The 16,330-nt window shown below is 49.5% G+C and overlaps 1 protein-coding gene across 2 annotated transcripts in view; it reads left to right on the top strand.

The window, feature by feature from the left end:
* The first annotated feature begins 15,012 nt into the window (after positions 1-15,012).
* LOC107106211 (carbonic anhydrase 4-like) overlaps positions 15,013-16,330 on the top strand; it is a 17,561-nt gene continuing 16,243 nt past the window's right edge. Inside the window, exon 1 of one of the 2 annotated variants that reach the window (XM_015406322.1) lies at positions 15,013-15,057. The gene's annotated coding sequence lies outside the window, so the exon portion shown is untranslated. The remainder of the gene's footprint in view (positions 15,058-16,330) is intronic. The other variant, XM_015406321.1, reaches the window with a different exon arrangement.

Raw genomic sequence — 16,330 nt, 5'->3', positions numbered from 1 at the left:
CTGCTGGATTCCTGTTTCATTTTGCCGTTACAGGCTAATATGTCAAATCCACTCTGAAACTGGGGACTGCCCCGATTAACCGGGAGAGTTGGAATTGGAAATGAATGCAGTCAGGAGGGCACATCTTAATCAGAGGTGGAAGCTTCCAGAGATTACTGTACTGGAGCACGCAGGCCTGCTCACAGTGTGACATAAGGGGCTGTTGAATCAAAGTTAAGGATGCTGGAAGTGAAGGACATTTGTCTCCTTTGGGGCCGTTCCTTAGAGGCCATCCCTTTTTCAGGGACCAACCTGGGTTAACTAGGCCAGTGGTTCTCAAGCTTTTTGATACGGTGACCTACAAGTCCAAATTTACATCATATAGGGACCCATCCAGGCTGGCCCAAGGTTTTTTGGTGCCCTAGGCAGACTATGACCTTGACACCCATCTGTTCCAGCATTCCATTTTCTATTGTGCCCAACCAGATATTTTTGAGAAACCAACAAACATCACACAAAGGGTGCAGCTGCCCCCATGAACCCCTAGCAAGTGGGAGTTCATCTCCTCTTCTGCCAGCTGGTCCAGAACTGGAGTGTGAGGAGGTGCACTTAGAATCATAGAGTTGGAAGGGACCTCCAGGGACATCTAGCCCAACCCCCGCACACTGCAGGAAATTCACAACTACCTCCCCCCCACACACCCAGTGACCCCTGTTCCATGCCCAGAAAATGGCAAAAGAAACCTCCAGGATCTCCAGCCAAACTGGCCTGGAGAAAATTGCTTCCTGACCCCAAGGTGGCAATCAGCATTTCCCTGGGCGTGTAAGAAAGGGACATGAGAACTAAGCGGTGATGCAACCCTTCCTGCCCTCCTTTTCATGATCTGCCTCAGTTCACAGAATCAGCATTGCTGTCAGATGGCCATCTAGCCTCTGTTTAAAAACCTCCAAAGTTGGAGAGCCCACCACCTCCCGAGGTGGTTCATTTGTGGGGAGCTGAGTTGAGGAGATACATGAAGATGGCGGACGGGTCATTTCCTGCAGGAGCGCACAGGAGCGGAGCTCTGGCAGTAAAGAGCCCGGGGGGCGGGCACATGCAATGAGCCCCACCCCCTGCTCCCAGCAGCCCTCAGTCAGAGCAAGAAGCAGCCAGGTAAGCTGCAGAGCCCCCCCAGCCCCCCAGTCCAAAACAGTCCAGTGGCACCTTTAAGACCAAGTTTTATTCAGGTACAAACTCTCCCCTCCTCTGTGAGGAAAGATCTGCACGTCCCCGTCCCCCCCAATAGCTAGCAATCCAAAACATCCAAGGGTGTTGCCTTCTGACACACTTCCGGTGATGTCAGGGTGTGTGGCATATGCAAATAAGTTACGCTAATGAGATATGCTAATGAGCTCCTGCACCTCTTTTTCTACGAAATGACCCCTGATGGCGGATGGCAGTGAAGAGGGTGACGGCAAGGGGCTTGGGGCAGTACCCCTCCCACAGCAGGTAGAGGAAAGTCAGGAACTGCAGGAGGCTGAGCAAGGGGGTTTGGCTGCTGAAGCAGCAGCACCAAGAGAAAGCCCAGGCACCCACACACCTCTTCCTATCCTCCGCTGGTATTTCCTGGGCATGCTGAACAGCTCCCACCTCCTCTCTGTTGGAAGCGAAGGCGTTGTCCCCTGCCTCAGACCTCCAGAAGCAAGTGGGAAGAGAGAGGAGACAGCTAGATAGGCACACTGACCTTGCCTTCCTGTGTTCTCTTCTGCCACTATCCCCTTTGAAATGTAGATTGTGTTCTCAGGGACAATTTCCTTCCTTCCGTTCACTCAGAGGACGCTCCCCCATCTCTCCGTACACACCAAGAGGGATGACATGCTGCCCTCTCTTGGCACCGTGAGGCAGATGAGCCTCTTACCATCTGCTTCCATCCTTAGCTAGTTAGTTAGTACTCTGTCCTGTCCCTACTCTTTCAAATCCAAAAAGTGTACTTCTCAAATAAAGAGAGAAGTATTTCTCTGTTAAGCTTTGTAAACTGAGTAACCAGGTGAAGAGATGCTCCTGCGTTTGTAGGTTTATTTCAAGCCCTCTGCTAACTAGTGGGACCTGGACTTAACCACACCAGTTAACCCCAACACCCCCCAGCCTTCCTCCCTTCTTTCAGCTACTACCATGAAGTTACTAGTTGCCAGGCGACTTTGCCTCCCTCATTACTGTCACAAAGAGGCGGGGGGAGATGAGCATGTGAGAAGCTGGCGAAGAGGAAAGAAAGGGCAGAAGTGGCCATTAGGGAGGGCTGGGCTGCGACTATGGTTGCCAGCCTCCTGGTGGGGCCTGGAGATCTCCCAGAATTACAATTTATTTCCAGATGACAGCCATCAGTCCCCCTGGAGAAAATGCCTGCTTTGCTGGGTGGACTCTATGAAAAAGGAGAAGAGTTGGATTTATACCCCACCCTTCACTCAGAGGGGGCTGCGGTGGCTCAGTGGTTAAGACACTGAACTGCAGACCGGAAGGTCGGTGTTTCAGCAGTACGAGACCCGAGTGCCGCATGACGGAGTGAGCTCCCATCTCTGTTCCCGCCAACCTAGCAGTTCCAAAGCAAGAGATTGCAAGTAGATAAACAGGTACTGCTTTGGTGGGAAAGTAACAGCATTCTGTGCTCCTCGGCATTTAGTCATGCTGGCCACATGACCACAGAAACATCTTCGGACAGCGCTGGCTCTTCGGCTTGGAAATGGAGATGAGCACTGCCCTGAGCCCATTTGGGAGGGCAGGGTATAAATGTGAAAAATAAATAAATAAAATAAACCCTAGAGTCGGATTCGACTGGCTTTCGAGCAAGGGAAACCTTTACCTTTACCTTCACTCAGAATCTCAGGGCAGCTTACAATCCCCTTCCCTTCCTCTCCCCACAGCAGGCACCCAGTGACATAGGTGGGGCTGCGAGAGCTCTGAGAGAACTGCTCTTGAGAGAACAGTGACTGATCCATGGTCACCCAGCTGGCTGCATGAGGAGTGGGGAAATCAAACCCGGTTCTCCAGATTAGAGTCCGCCGCTCCTAACCACGACACCAAACTGGTGCATCACCTGCCGAGGCCCCTCCCACTACCCTCCCCAGGCTCCACCCCCAAATATCCAGGGATTTTCTCAGCCTAGAGCTGGCAATCCTACAGCTGTGACCCACTTTTGGGTCCCGACCCCCAGGTGAACTAGGCAACCTCTTGGGGATCTGGTCTCAGCTGGAGGCAGAGGCATCACTCATTTACCTGCTCTACAACGGACAGTAAACAGTATAAAGACCTTCAGTACAAAACATATTCAGCTGAATGCAGATATGCAGGGAGAGGAAGGGAGATCGTCCCCAAATGAGAGCAAACACAACAAAACACCCGTTTTCCAGAAATATAGCTCTCAGTCAAGTTTATCGAGTGGAACAATCTCAAGAAGTATCGGCCTAACATAAAACATGGGACCGAGGCCAGAGATCCTGCTTTCTCATCTTTATCCTCTGGGGACTGGTTTGGCAGTGGAAGCCCTGGATCCTGCGCGCCAGGTATACGTGTTCCCCTCGTGGGCCCACTAGATGTAATGTTTGCATAACAGCTGTGTCTACATAGGACCAGAAACGTCTGCTGGACAGGGGCCTAAGTGCATGAGATGTTATATGTGTCACCCACAGGCAAATATGACTCTCCCCCACACACATAGGCATGGACAGGCAGGACCCTGCTTCCTCACCAATACACTGGGGGGCTCATGGGCAACTCTACCATGGCCACCATTCGTGCCTCAGTGCCCAAAGCAGTTGAGAAGACAGAAAGATGTTGTGTCAACGAGTAGCGGAGGTTGCATAAGATGTTCTCAGAGGGTGCTTTTTCTGTCGTCATTTGAGCAGATTGGCAGCTACCTGTATTTGTTTCCTCATCTGATGAAGTTCAGGCTTGGCAAGAGGAACTTAAACGGATTTCCACCCCCAAGTTGCTGCACAGGAAGGCAACACTTTGCCTCTCTCTCTTTCTCTCTCTTTGCCTCAGGGCTCTTTGGCTGACTCACCAAACAAAAGAAAGAAAGAAAACCAAATCACAAGCAGGTTGAGAAAACTGGGGGAAAACCTTGGTTTCCCTGTCCCCTGCCAGGGTTTCTTCCTGTATCCTGAGTGCCAGGAGTACGGGCTTCCCTTTGCCCAATAGGCAGCACTCCCATGACATTGGTTTCCATAAAATCCTCCTGCTGCTGGCACCGTCACTCAGTACCCCCATGTCTGGGCATGCAACCAGTCCTCAATTTCCTTTTTAAACACGTTGTTGACTCCTGAGATTGTTTCTGATCTCTGCCCTTTACAGCAGTTTCCCCCATGGGCAGGTTGCTATTTCTCAACTAGAAACCTCCCTCTCCTTAGTGGGTGGCCCCATTCTGCTACAATAGTTACAGTAGTCTCCACAAACAAACACTTATTTAATCCCAATTTAAAACTGCCAGCCTCCAGGTATGGCTACATAAACAGGGAACACGGCTACATAAACAGGGAACACGGCTATAAATAGTTAACTTAAACAAGGTTATACCGTGAAAAAATATGTAAAAAATTATAAAGGTTATAAGTGTGCTTTATCCCAAATATAATAAGTGTAAATTAGATATAATACATATACAACAACATATATTATAATACATATAAATTACATATATTACATATTGTATATTACATATACAACAAAATTCAGTTTCTAAGGTGTCCATTCCAAACTCTTCAAAATATGACACAGGAAAACTTTCCAAAGTATTTTCCAGCCATGTAAGAAAGTTCGCTTCCTCCCAACTTCATCAGGGTGATGAAGTCGGTAGCAAGTAAAGATCTACACACTGAGCCAGCACACATCAGGGATGAAGAACTGAAATCTGGAGGCAGTTGTGTTCTGTCATTAATGTAACTTATTACCTGTGAAAATTAAGGATAATCAGCTTTGAAGAAAAGGATCATTAGCTCTTTGAAAAGAGAGTTTCGAAACAGCTTTTATCAATAGCTCATTAGGGTGTGGATCCTTACTTGCTACAAGCTTCAGCATCACATATTTTTCCCTGGGCAAAGTGGCTGCTTTGGAGGGTGGAGTAGAGATGTAAAATTTCCGGAAATTTTGAAGCTCAGAAAAAAACCCATTTTTTTCCGGGGGGGAAACGGAAATTTTCGGAAAAAATTGAAAAGATGCTACATTAGCATTTCTTTTGTCTTTTCTAGATTGAAAGTCATTCTGTTACTTTAGGAACATAAAATACGACAATGGGCATTTTTACTTGGCATGAAATTATCACAACTAGCATATTAAAAATATAGTGTATCCAAACAATTATTACAAACAGAATACCCAACCACATGCAAAAACAAAACTGAAACTTTTTTATTTTCTTCTGACGAGCGCACCTCCTAAAGGAAGAAATGCATCTTGTTCTTACATTGGAGAGTTCAGTTTGTAACCTAGGACTTGCTTGTCCTCAGTGCACAGAAATTAGATCAATCTGATACCATATATATATATTTTAGAAATGATTTGGAAAATATTTGAACACCTTGTCTTAAAATATTTTATTCATCATGTTAAAATAAAACGTTCCATAATCAATTTTTTTCCTTTCTTTTTTCAATTTTTCCAATTTTTCGGAAAAAAGCAAAAAGGCTTCAGGAAAAAAACGGAAAAAAACCATTTTTTCCCGAATTTTTCCATTTCCCCCCCCAGGCCTTCACATCTCTAGGGTGGATCCCCTAACCCCTAGGGTTGCCAAGTCAGAAACTTACCGCAGTGGGGGACTCCCGGCCGGTGTCTGGAGAAAGCGCGCGCGCCACATCCACATCACCCGGAAGTGACGCGGGTACGCCGGGCACACTGGAGGCAGGGCCAGGACCATCCGAGGGAAAACCATAGAGTTTTCTCTCGGATGACTGTGGCCCTGCCCCCAGTGTGCCCAGAGTACCCACCTCACTTCCGGGTGATGTGCACATGGGGGTGGAGTTCCCCCTGGGGCCCGATCCACCGGCGGCGGGGAACGGGTCTCTGGGGCGGGGGTTTCCCTGCCCCCCGGGGGGACTTGGGAAGCCTACTAACCCCGCCCACCTCAGCCTGCTCTCTTAAACCTCCAGGAATTTCCCAACTTGTTGTTTTTATAAAGGGATGCTGGGGACAGAACCTAGGATTTTCTGCATCGCAAAGCAGAGACCCTGCCGGAAACCATGGCCACCCCCACAGAGACCAGGCAGCCAGTGACGGGAGAGACCTCCCGGCCAGAGGTCATTTCGGGGGGGAACGTGGGGGAACGCAGTTCCCCCGGGTGAGGTGCAGGGGGGTTGGGCACATGACGAAGCCCCGCCCCCTGCTTCCGGCCGCCCCACTTCCAGCCCTCATTCAGCCAGGAGGAGGCAGGAGAAGAGGGAGGGTAAGTTGCTTCCTCCCCGCCTCTCCCCACCCCTGCCTGCCTGGGGCCAGGGAGGGCATTCGCGGGGCTTCCTCACACTCCCGCTGGCCTTGCAGGTCCACCGCCGGGCCCCTGATGTCAGGGGGTGTGGCATATGCTAATGAGTTATGCTAATGAGTTCCCCTAGCTCTTTTTCTACGAAATGACCCCTGCTCCCGCCTGAGGGCCCGGCAGAGCCACCGCCAGTCAGAGCAGACAATACCAACCTTGATAGGCACAGCATCAGGCAGCCGCATGGGTTCACGCACATGGCTGACCTAGTTTCTCCGCTTTCGAGACCGGAGCAATCGTAAAGGTTAGACAAACTACTGTTAAATTTCTTAATCTCATGGGAGGGGCCATGAACGGACCAGGTGACGAAATACATTAACAAAACAAACCGGTAGGTGCCATGGCGCAAGACTGCATGATGGAAGTCATACACTATGACCCAGAAACCTTTCTCCTAGCCTGAGAGGAGCAATTTGGCAGTGGTTTGTTCAATTGTCCCCTTTCTGCTGGCAGCCCCATCTTCAAGCCAAGCCTGCGCTGCTCCTGTTCTTGCTCCCTCTCTGCCCCACCTGCTCCTCTATGCCCACCCTAAGTACACACACACGCCCCTTTATAGGGAACCCGGGAGTCTGCGTTCACATCCCATGCCCCTCCCCCAGCACAACTGGCCTGATGGCCTCCGGCACGTCTGAAAATACTGATTCATCACCCCAAAGCTTCCTCACTCCCCTTCCAGAGAAGTCCTGTCCTGCCCCACATTTGACCCCAGCACCTCCCATCACTGGGCATCAACCTCTAGGCTGGGCCACCACCCCCTATAGATGGTGGGTGCTGGGCTCCCTCGAAAGCTTCCTCACTCCCCTTCCTCACTCCCCTTCCAGAGAAGTCCTATCCTGCCCCACATTTGACCCCAGCCCCTCCCACCACTGGGCATCTCAACCTCTAGGCTGGGCTCCCTCGATAGCTTCCTTCCCCTTTCTAGAGAAGTGGTTGAGAGTCATGGCTGAAGATCTCCCAGGACTGAAACTCAGTTCCAGGCAACAGAGCTCAGTTCCCCTGGAGAAAATTGAAGCCCCTCCCCCAAACAAGAGGTCCCCATCAGCTCTTCCTTCCAAATCGCCAGGTATTTTCTGACCCAGAGCTGGCAAACCTATTAAGAGTGTCGGACCCAGGTTCAAATCCCCACTTGTGCCATGGAAGCTCACTGGGTGACCTTGGGTGACCTTGGGCCAGTCACACTTTCTCAGCCGTACCCACCAAACAGGATTGTTGTGAGGATAAAATGGAGCGGGGCTGTTTTATTAATATCACTTTAGGCTACTCAGTGTTTTTTTATACCCTGGGTAGTTTAGTCTGAGAACTTTGCCAAAAAAAAGTGCAAATAACTTTATTGTTTGTGTGTGTTTCAGGATACTATTGCTTTAAAACTTTTCTTGGGTAGACATTTCAATTTTGGGATATTTTCCCCCTGTAGCTGCCATTTTCCAAGATGGCGGATATGGTTATCTCGATACTTAAAATGGTGTAAAAATATATGTTTTTCAGGTCAGTAAAGCCAAATACACTACTACACAGGTAGATTCGGGGGAATCGCGGGGGATCGCAGTTCCCCCGGGTGAGGTGCGGGAGACGGGGCACATGACGAAGTCCCGCCCACTGCTTCCGGCCACCCCGCTTCCGGCCCTCATTCAGCCAGGAGGAGGCAGGAGAAGAGGGAGGGTAAGTTGCTTCCTCCCCGCCTCTCCCCACCCCTGCCTGCCTGGGGCCAGGGAGGGCCTTCGTGGGGCTTCCTAGCACTCCCGCCAGCCTTGCAGGTCCACCGCCAGGCCCCTCATTGGCCATCATACTTTTTAAAAAGCACTGTTTTTTTTTGAGGGGAGGTATAGTCCACTAAGACTAGCGTGCCACCTGTCCAGGTTGTCCAGAGGTCCCCATCAGCTCAAGAACTGCAGATCTTGGAAGCTAAGCAGGGTTGACTCTGCAAGTATTTATGTCACACTTCCGGTGATGTCAGGGGGTGTGGCATATGCTAATGAGATGCTAATGAGTTCCCCTAGCTCTTTTTCTACAAAATGACCCCTGCACTGCTATATTAGTTGTAGAGACAGACATTTTTTCTGTAACCGCCAGGAAAGTATTTTTGTAAGGTAAATAATATTGGGGGGGGTGTAATAAATCCAGAGAAACAGTTATTTTAAAATGTTTGTAATATTTGGGACATAATGTAGCAGGAGAATTGTTAAGGTGATAATTCCTAAACATACAGAAAATTATTTATTCTGCTGCCTTAAATAACAGTAAAAAAAATAGAGTGCTTGTTTGTCAGTGTGATATTTATAATGCTGACTTATTAGTTAAACTCTTATTATTTTACAAACGTTACAGTCCTGATGCAAAAAGCAATTTCCTATGCAACATTTTTACAGTTCTTTTGACACTTGCAGAAAAGAAAACAAAGTAGTTCAGCCTTCTTGCACCTGAATGCATTAGATTTGCAAGCTTTACAACTACATGTCATGTCAGTAGTTTCTCCAATATGGGTCCGAGACACTTTCCTGGTATCAAATGCCTGTCCACCTCCTCCTCCCAGGCCTGTAGCCAGGATTTTGTGGCTTATGGAGCAATTTTTTTTCGGTGGGGCTTGGATTTTACAATAAAATAAATAAATAAGCCCAGATCCCTGCAATCTCCTTACCCCACCACTCTTTGGCTGTAATTTCTCTTTAAAAAGCTTTCACAGCAGAGCCCCGAATAGTCCCACCTGGCTGCCGACCTGCAGCCTCCTACCTGTTGTCCAAAGGGTCCAGTGCTGATGATTATTTTTGGGCAGGAACACACAGAAACGGCGTTCCGGCTGGCTCCCGAGTTGGCCACGCCCAGCAGGAACTCATTAGCATAATAGGCCACACCCAACAGCAGAAATTCATTAGGATTGGCTACATTAGGGGTGTGTGGCCTAACATGCAAAGGAGTTCCTGCTATAACGCTGCATACATCCGGTCCAAGCTTGGTGAGAAGATGATGTAAAGGAATGAAATGTCGTTTTCCTCCACACCCGAATCTGACCCAAATCTTGTCTAAACCTTTGATGCAGAAGGCAAGCATGTACCTCAGCAGTAGCCCTGCAACGTCTGTATCACTAGATAGTATCACCACACGCTTTGCGCCATACTCAGTTGCCCAGTTTGCAAGGGGAACCATACAATGATCCGCCTCCTCGGTACTGCTACTGATTTCCTGAACCTCGTCCTTCTTATTATTCAAGTATTGTACTGCACCTGAAGCTCAAATACTTTGGCCACCAAATGAGAAGGGAGCACTCACTGGAGAAGACCCTGATGCTGGGAAAGATTGAAGGTCAAAGAAGATGGGGACGGCAAAGGATGAGATGGTTAGACAGTGTCATAGATGCAACGAACATGAAGTTGAGCAAACTTCAGAGGACGGGGGAAGACAGGAAGGCCTAGCGTGATCTGGTCCATGGGGTCGTGAAGAGTCAGACTCGACTGTGCGACTGAACAACAACAATAACCTTGTCCTCAGCGACCATCCCATTTGCAATAACTGCCTCTGTATACTGCCTTGGTCAGGCTGCACCTTGAGTACTGTGTGCAGTTCTGGAGGCCTCACTTCAAAAAGGATGTGGACAAAATCAAGAGGGTGCAGAAGAGAGCGATGGGGATGATCAGGGGTCTGGAGACAGCCCTACGAGGAAAGACCCTACAAGGAAAGGCTGAGGCCCTTGGGAATGTTGAGTTTGGAGAAGAGGAGACTGAGGGGGGACATGATTGCTCTCTTTAAATATTTGAAAGGCTGTCATTCGGAGGAGGGCAAGGACAGGACCCAAAGCAACGGGTTTGAATTACATGCAGAAAGGTATCGGCTGGATATTAGGAAAAACTTTTTCACAGTCAGAGTGATTCAAAGGTGGAATCAGCTGCCTAGAGAGGTGGTGAGCTCCCCTTCACTGACAGCTTCCAAGAAGAGGCTGGACGAATATTTGTTAGAGATGCTCTAGGCTGGTCCTGCATTGGGCAGGGGGTTGGACTAGATGGTCTGTATGGCCCCTTCCAACTCTATGATTCTATGAACTGGTATGCGTGACTCTTAGGATTGCTTTGGGGCATCATCTGAATTTTGGATGACTGAAGTTATTGTTACCTGTCCAAATGTCTTTTCAGGCAAAACACACGACTGTGTGTTTGGTGTAGTGGTTACAAGTGCGGACTCTAATCTGGGAGAACCGGGTTTGATTCCCTGCTTCTCCACATGCAGCTGCTGGTGTGACCTTGGGTCAGTCATAAGTTCTCTCAGAGCTGTTCTCTCAAGGACAGTTCTTGAGAGGGCTTTCTCAGCCCCACCTACCTCTGTTGTGGGGAGGGGAAGGAAAAGGGATTGTAAGCCGCTCTGAGACTCCTTCGGGTAGTGAAGGGTGGGGTATAAGTCCAATCTCTTCTGCCCGCAGCATCTACAGCAAGTGCAAACGTAAAGAGCTCATTATATCTATGAATCAAGTAGGTGCATCTGCCCGCTATCCAGTCAATTCAACACTCCTATTGTGACTGTCTGTGTGCTCTTCCCTGGTGACGCTGAGCAGCCCCCCCCCATAGCCAGGAGCACAGGAGGTGGAGCACTTACAGGCAAGTGGGGGGGGACGCACAGGCAGGCAGCAGAGGAGGCCTGGGGGTGGGCATCAGTGGCAGTGGGCCTCGCCAGATGCCCCGCCTCAGGGGATGCTGACTCCAGTCCTGCTTCCATGTCAAGTTGTGGGTAATCCCTTGAAGCCTATCATATCGCCATGCCTCCCAGAAGCATTTCAGGTAGCTGAGCAAGTCGGGCTCCAGCTGACCCGTGCAGCAACGTGCACAGCAAACAATACAGAGTTTCTCGTGGCACTTACAAGGTCTGTTGTGCCAACAGCAGAAGAGGATGTGTGCTACCTTCACGGGGAGGATTCCGTGCTCCAGTTCCCCCAAAATCAGTTCAAGTAAAAAGAGTTGGATGCCTTCCAGTAATTCCATCCTCTGTGACCTGTTTATGCCACAGTCCGCTCAGCTCCGAAGAACTTTGAGAACATGCAGATCCTGTTACAAAAGCCAGCGATATCAGTCTTCTGAAGGAAGCTGTTCTCCGTACAGTAGCTGAAGGTAATAAAACAATTAAACCTGACAAGCAGACTTTAGCTGCAGAAGGCTGGACTACTTTTTACTCTTTTCTCCATGTGTCAAAAGAACTGTAAAAATGTTGCATAGAAAATTACTTGCTGTATCAGGGCCCTAACTTTTGTTGAAAAATAAGAGTAACAGATAAGGAAGTATTATAAATATCACACTGACAAAAAAAGCACTCTAATGTTTTGTTTACTGTTATTTAAAGCAGCAGAATAAATCATTTTCTGTACGTTTAGGAGTTTTCATCATAACTTCTCCTGCTACATTATGCCCCGATATTACCAACATTTTTTAAAAATAACCATTTATCTGGATTTATTACCCCCCCCAAGTTATAAATGTTAAAAACTAGTGCTTTATTTTGTTTTTACAAAAGAATTAGTTTATTTGGTTTTATTGACCCAAAAAACATACAGTTTGACACCAATATGAACAGGCTACAAAAATATGAAAAAAAGATCCGCCATCTTGCAAAATGGTGGCTGCAGGAAAAACGGCTACCTCTGCAATTAATATAATAGTGCATTTGGCTTTATTGACCTCAAAAACACATATTTTGACACCAAGATGAACATCCTACATGAATTCTAAATATTGTCATAACCATATCAGCCATCTTGGGAAAGGTTGGCTACAGGAAGAACTTGGAATGTTCACCAACAGTATTCTGAAACACATACAAATAATAACCTTTTGTTTATATAAATGCAGGGCTATTTTTGGGCAGGAACGCGCAGGAATGGAGTTCTGGCTGGCTTCAGAGTTGCCCACGCCCACTACAGCCAAAACGTATGCATGTGTGGGTACAGAGGGAAGGCCTGGAGAGCGACACCACCACCCCCGGCCACTCCGACACCCACCCCCACTGATGGAAGTCCTGACTCCCACCTGGCTTCCCCCCAGAGCTTCCTTCCCCTACCAAAGAAGTCCTATCCTGCCCCCCACATTTGACTTCCTCACCCCCTCCCGCAGCTAAAAGTCCTGCCTTCCAGCCTTGATTTCAAGAGCTTGGGAGTCCTCCCACCCAGCCACCCCTAATCCATTTACTCTACCGCCCCCCACAAGTGGGAATAAAACCGGGGAGGGTGGGTTCAGGCCCAGTCTTCCCAGATTCTGAGCTTCAGTTACCATCTCTGGGCTGGGAAATTCCAGGACAGTGGGGTTTGGGAAGGGGAAGTGCATCATACTATACAGTCCACCCTCCCAAAAAGTAGCCGTTTTCTCCCAGGAATCTGATCTCTGACGTGATAGAAAAAGTCTGAACAGTCGTTGATGGAAAAGGAAAGCCTGAGAAGGGGGGCGCTGGGTCAAGCTGGTCTGTCCACGTGTCCCTGACACAACCAGTTCCCCTGAATCTGACGACAGGAAAGGAAGTTTCTGGGGATGACCAGGGCCAGCCCCAGCTTATTTTGCACCCTAGGCAAGGATCCCTTCTGGCACCACCCCCCCCCATGCACCCACCAATTTTCAAAAATAAATGCATTTTAGGAAGAATGAAACACACAAATGAAAAACACCAATAATCAAGAAACTCCCAGAGTACGGGGCGGGTGCAGCTTGGCGCCCCTAAGGGCCGGCCCGCTCTAGGCGATCGCCTAGTTCGCCTAGTGAGTGAGCCGGCCCTGGGGATGACAAAGCAGCAACCCACAAGTGGGCCAGAGGCCTGTTTGTCGGCTGCAAGAGGCACCTTTTCACTTTCAGTCTGAACACTCCTTAAACTGCAACGCAGGGTGAAGGTGGTGGTGGTGGGGGGAGGCAGGCCTGACACCCAAGTAGGGTTGCCAGCTCGGGATTGGGAAATACCTGGAGATTTTGGAGGTGGAGCCTCTGGAGAGTACAGTTTGGGGAGGGGAGGGACCTCAGCAAGGTACAAGGCCATAGAGTCCACCCTCCAAAGCAGCTTGTTTTCTCCAGGGGAACTCATCTTGGTCATCTGGAGATTGGCTGTAATAGCAGGAGATCTCCAGTTGCCACCTGGAGGCTGGGAACCCTACCCCGAGTTAGGGGTTCCACTGCTGCTGGGAAAAGAAGTGGGGGAGGAGCCAGGATATTGCTCCCCCCCCCAAAGGGTTCCTCCATCTACTTTCAACAGCTGCCCCACAGGCAGCAATGCAACAGTTTGTCTCTGGCATGTGGCATGTAGCTTCACCTGCTGAATTTCTGCCTATTAGAAGCATAGGTCGCCCACAAAGCAGAGAGGATGGGCAGCCCTAGTTTAGTGTAGGAGAGCTTGGGTGGAGGGAAACGAAATGGGCACAGGGACCTGTTAATGGGCACTAGGAAAGACCACCATTTCTCGCCCGGGCTCCACGAAGGGCCAAGAGCACCCAGTGTTTGGCTGCCAGGCGGCCAGTAGTCCCCCAGTGCCACCCCACCTGAGGGGGAGGGGAGGAGGGCGGAGCTGGATGCCCGGTTGCCACTGTTTTATGGCCCCACCCGCCTTAACGTCTGTCAGCACTTTGATCTGCAGCTCTGAGGTAAAAATTCTTCCGAAAACGTCACCCGCTGATCTCTGCAGATCAAAGCCACTGTTCAAAGGCAGAGAAGGAGCACAGGTTTTGGGGGGGCCAGTTAGCAACTCACTGGAGGTGTGGAAGCAGGGCCCCCAGGTGGTGGTGGTGGTGGTGGTGGTGGTGGTGGTGGTGGTGGTGTTTCTGGTTCTTCTTCCTCTTCCATGAGGGATGAAGTTTTCAGATTTGCCCCATGAGGCACAAGAAGCTGGACACGGAACAGGCAAAAAGGGAAACACTTGCCAGCTCACCACCCCCACAGGGCTCCTGTGCCTCTCACAGCTGTCTCGCAAGCAGAGATTTAGCAGGCAATTTAGAAGCTCCGGAGGCTTCTTGAGGGGTGGGCGGAGAGGCAAAGGAGCTTGGGGCATCTAGGAAAGATTAAGAGTGGGGTTCTGATACAGAGGCCAAAAAGAGCAGCCAACCGGAAGCCCAGAACCGCTTGCCTGCTCTGACAGAAGCATCCGTGGGTCAGAAGACGGGACCCTGAAGCTCACCGCTCTGAAGCAGTGGCATCTAAAGGTCCTCACCGAAGCCTAAGATGTCTAACAGCCAGGAGTGCCTCGGAGAAACCTGAACGTGATCTTTCTCATGTTCGGAGGCTGAGAGTCATTTCCTAATTGTGAAACTGTTTGCTCACGTCTCTTGTTCAACGACTCTCTTCCCTGCAGGGACTGGCACAGAAGGCATCAGCCCCGCGTGGATTTCTCAGAGACCGGGGCCCTCTCTCGGCTTGCTTCCCTCCTCCTCTTTCTCGCCTGCCCGTGTCTTCTTCTCCCTTTCCCCTCCTCTCTGGTAACCTACCCTTCCTTTCTTGGTAATTCCACCCGCCCCAGCAGCCAGGCTGGGCGGTGACCTTGGTGCCTCGTATATATGCACAAGACGCCAGGATGCTTCATAGCCCTCATCCTGGGTCACCTTGTCCAGCAGGACGGAGAGAGACAGGCGCACCTGACAGGTGAGCCGTCTTGGGGCCTGGAGAGGAGGAATCAGAGGGGCTGGCAGGATTGGGTGTGGCACATTTTGCCTTCTGGGGGGCACCCAGACCCAGGGTGGGAAGAAGGTGGGGAGCTGGGCGGGTGCCCAGAAAGGTTAGCGTGGCTCCAGCTGTTAATTTCTCATAACCCTGCTGATGTGAAAAGCCCCACATCCCAGTCCCAGGGTGGGGTGTCATGTGGTTCTTTTCAGGGATTTCAAAATGCATTTTGCACATGCTCAGAGGCATGCTGCTCTTCAGTAAGAACATATAGCCTCCAACTAATCCAATGGCAGGCCAGTGGCTTTTGGGCACTCCCATTCAAGACACGGCTGGTCGTCTCCTGTTATCTGCCCCTCCCATTCAGTGTTCAGAGATAAGCTGCCTCTGACCATGGAGGTTCTGCAGAGCTACCGCAGCTAACCATCCGCTGACAGACTGCTCCTCCATTAATAGGTCTAATCAGTTTTTAAACTGCTGGCCATCATCCCATCTAGTGGCATCGCGTTCCAGAAGTTACTTGCGCATTCTTACTGCTTCACGTCTTCTAGGACTTTTAGCCCAGGCATGTTTTCTTCTGAGCACGGGGATTCTTGAGCTGTGTTCTGGCTTCTGTTCAGGTCACTTTGGAAGATTTGTCCTTTCTATATAAAAAACATTCTGGGTTGGAACTGCTGCGATAGCTATCGGGAAGGATCATTGTATCTGTACTGTACCTGTCTTATTGTTTTAATCTTGTGTTAAATGCTGTGTAACCTTGTGTTAAATGCTATGATGGTATCTCCTGAATGTTGTACACCTCCCTGAGCCCCTAGTACAGGGGAGGGCGGTTTAGAAATCGAATTTATAAATAAATAAATAAATAAAATATGTAGGTTGCTATTTGGGGCATTTTTCATTTTTTGTACGCACGCTGCACGTGTTGATACAGTGGCAGTGAGGGGTAAGCAATAATGGCATGTGAGGACCAACTGGTAACTTCAATGTGGATGCCAGCAATCACAGGGAAAATGCGAACAGCTAGATTGGAAGTCCAGTGGCACCTTAGAGACGACACGATTTTGGGGGGTCTAAGCTTTCGAGAGTCAGAGCTCCCTTGGTCAGAGAAGTTGGAAATCCAAAACTGCTTTGAACATGCTTAGAACTTTCTCCACAGAAAGTTAACACTCCCCACCAATGTTCCCTCTAAGCTGTGGAGTCTTGTGAGCAAAAATTCTCCTTTGTGAGCTACTGGCATGAAAGTTGTGAGCAAGAG

This window comes from Gekko japonicus, unplaced genomic scaffold (assembly GCF_001447785.1).
Source record: "Gekko japonicus isolate JY-2015 unplaced genomic scaffold, Gekko_japonicus_V1.1 scaffold2016, whole genome shotgun sequence".
NCBI lineage: Eukaryota > Metazoa > Chordata > Lepidosauria > Squamata > Gekkonidae > Gekko > Gekko japonicus.
Note: the sequence above shows the minus strand (reverse complement) of the source record. Positions and strands in the feature narration are given on the sequence as shown.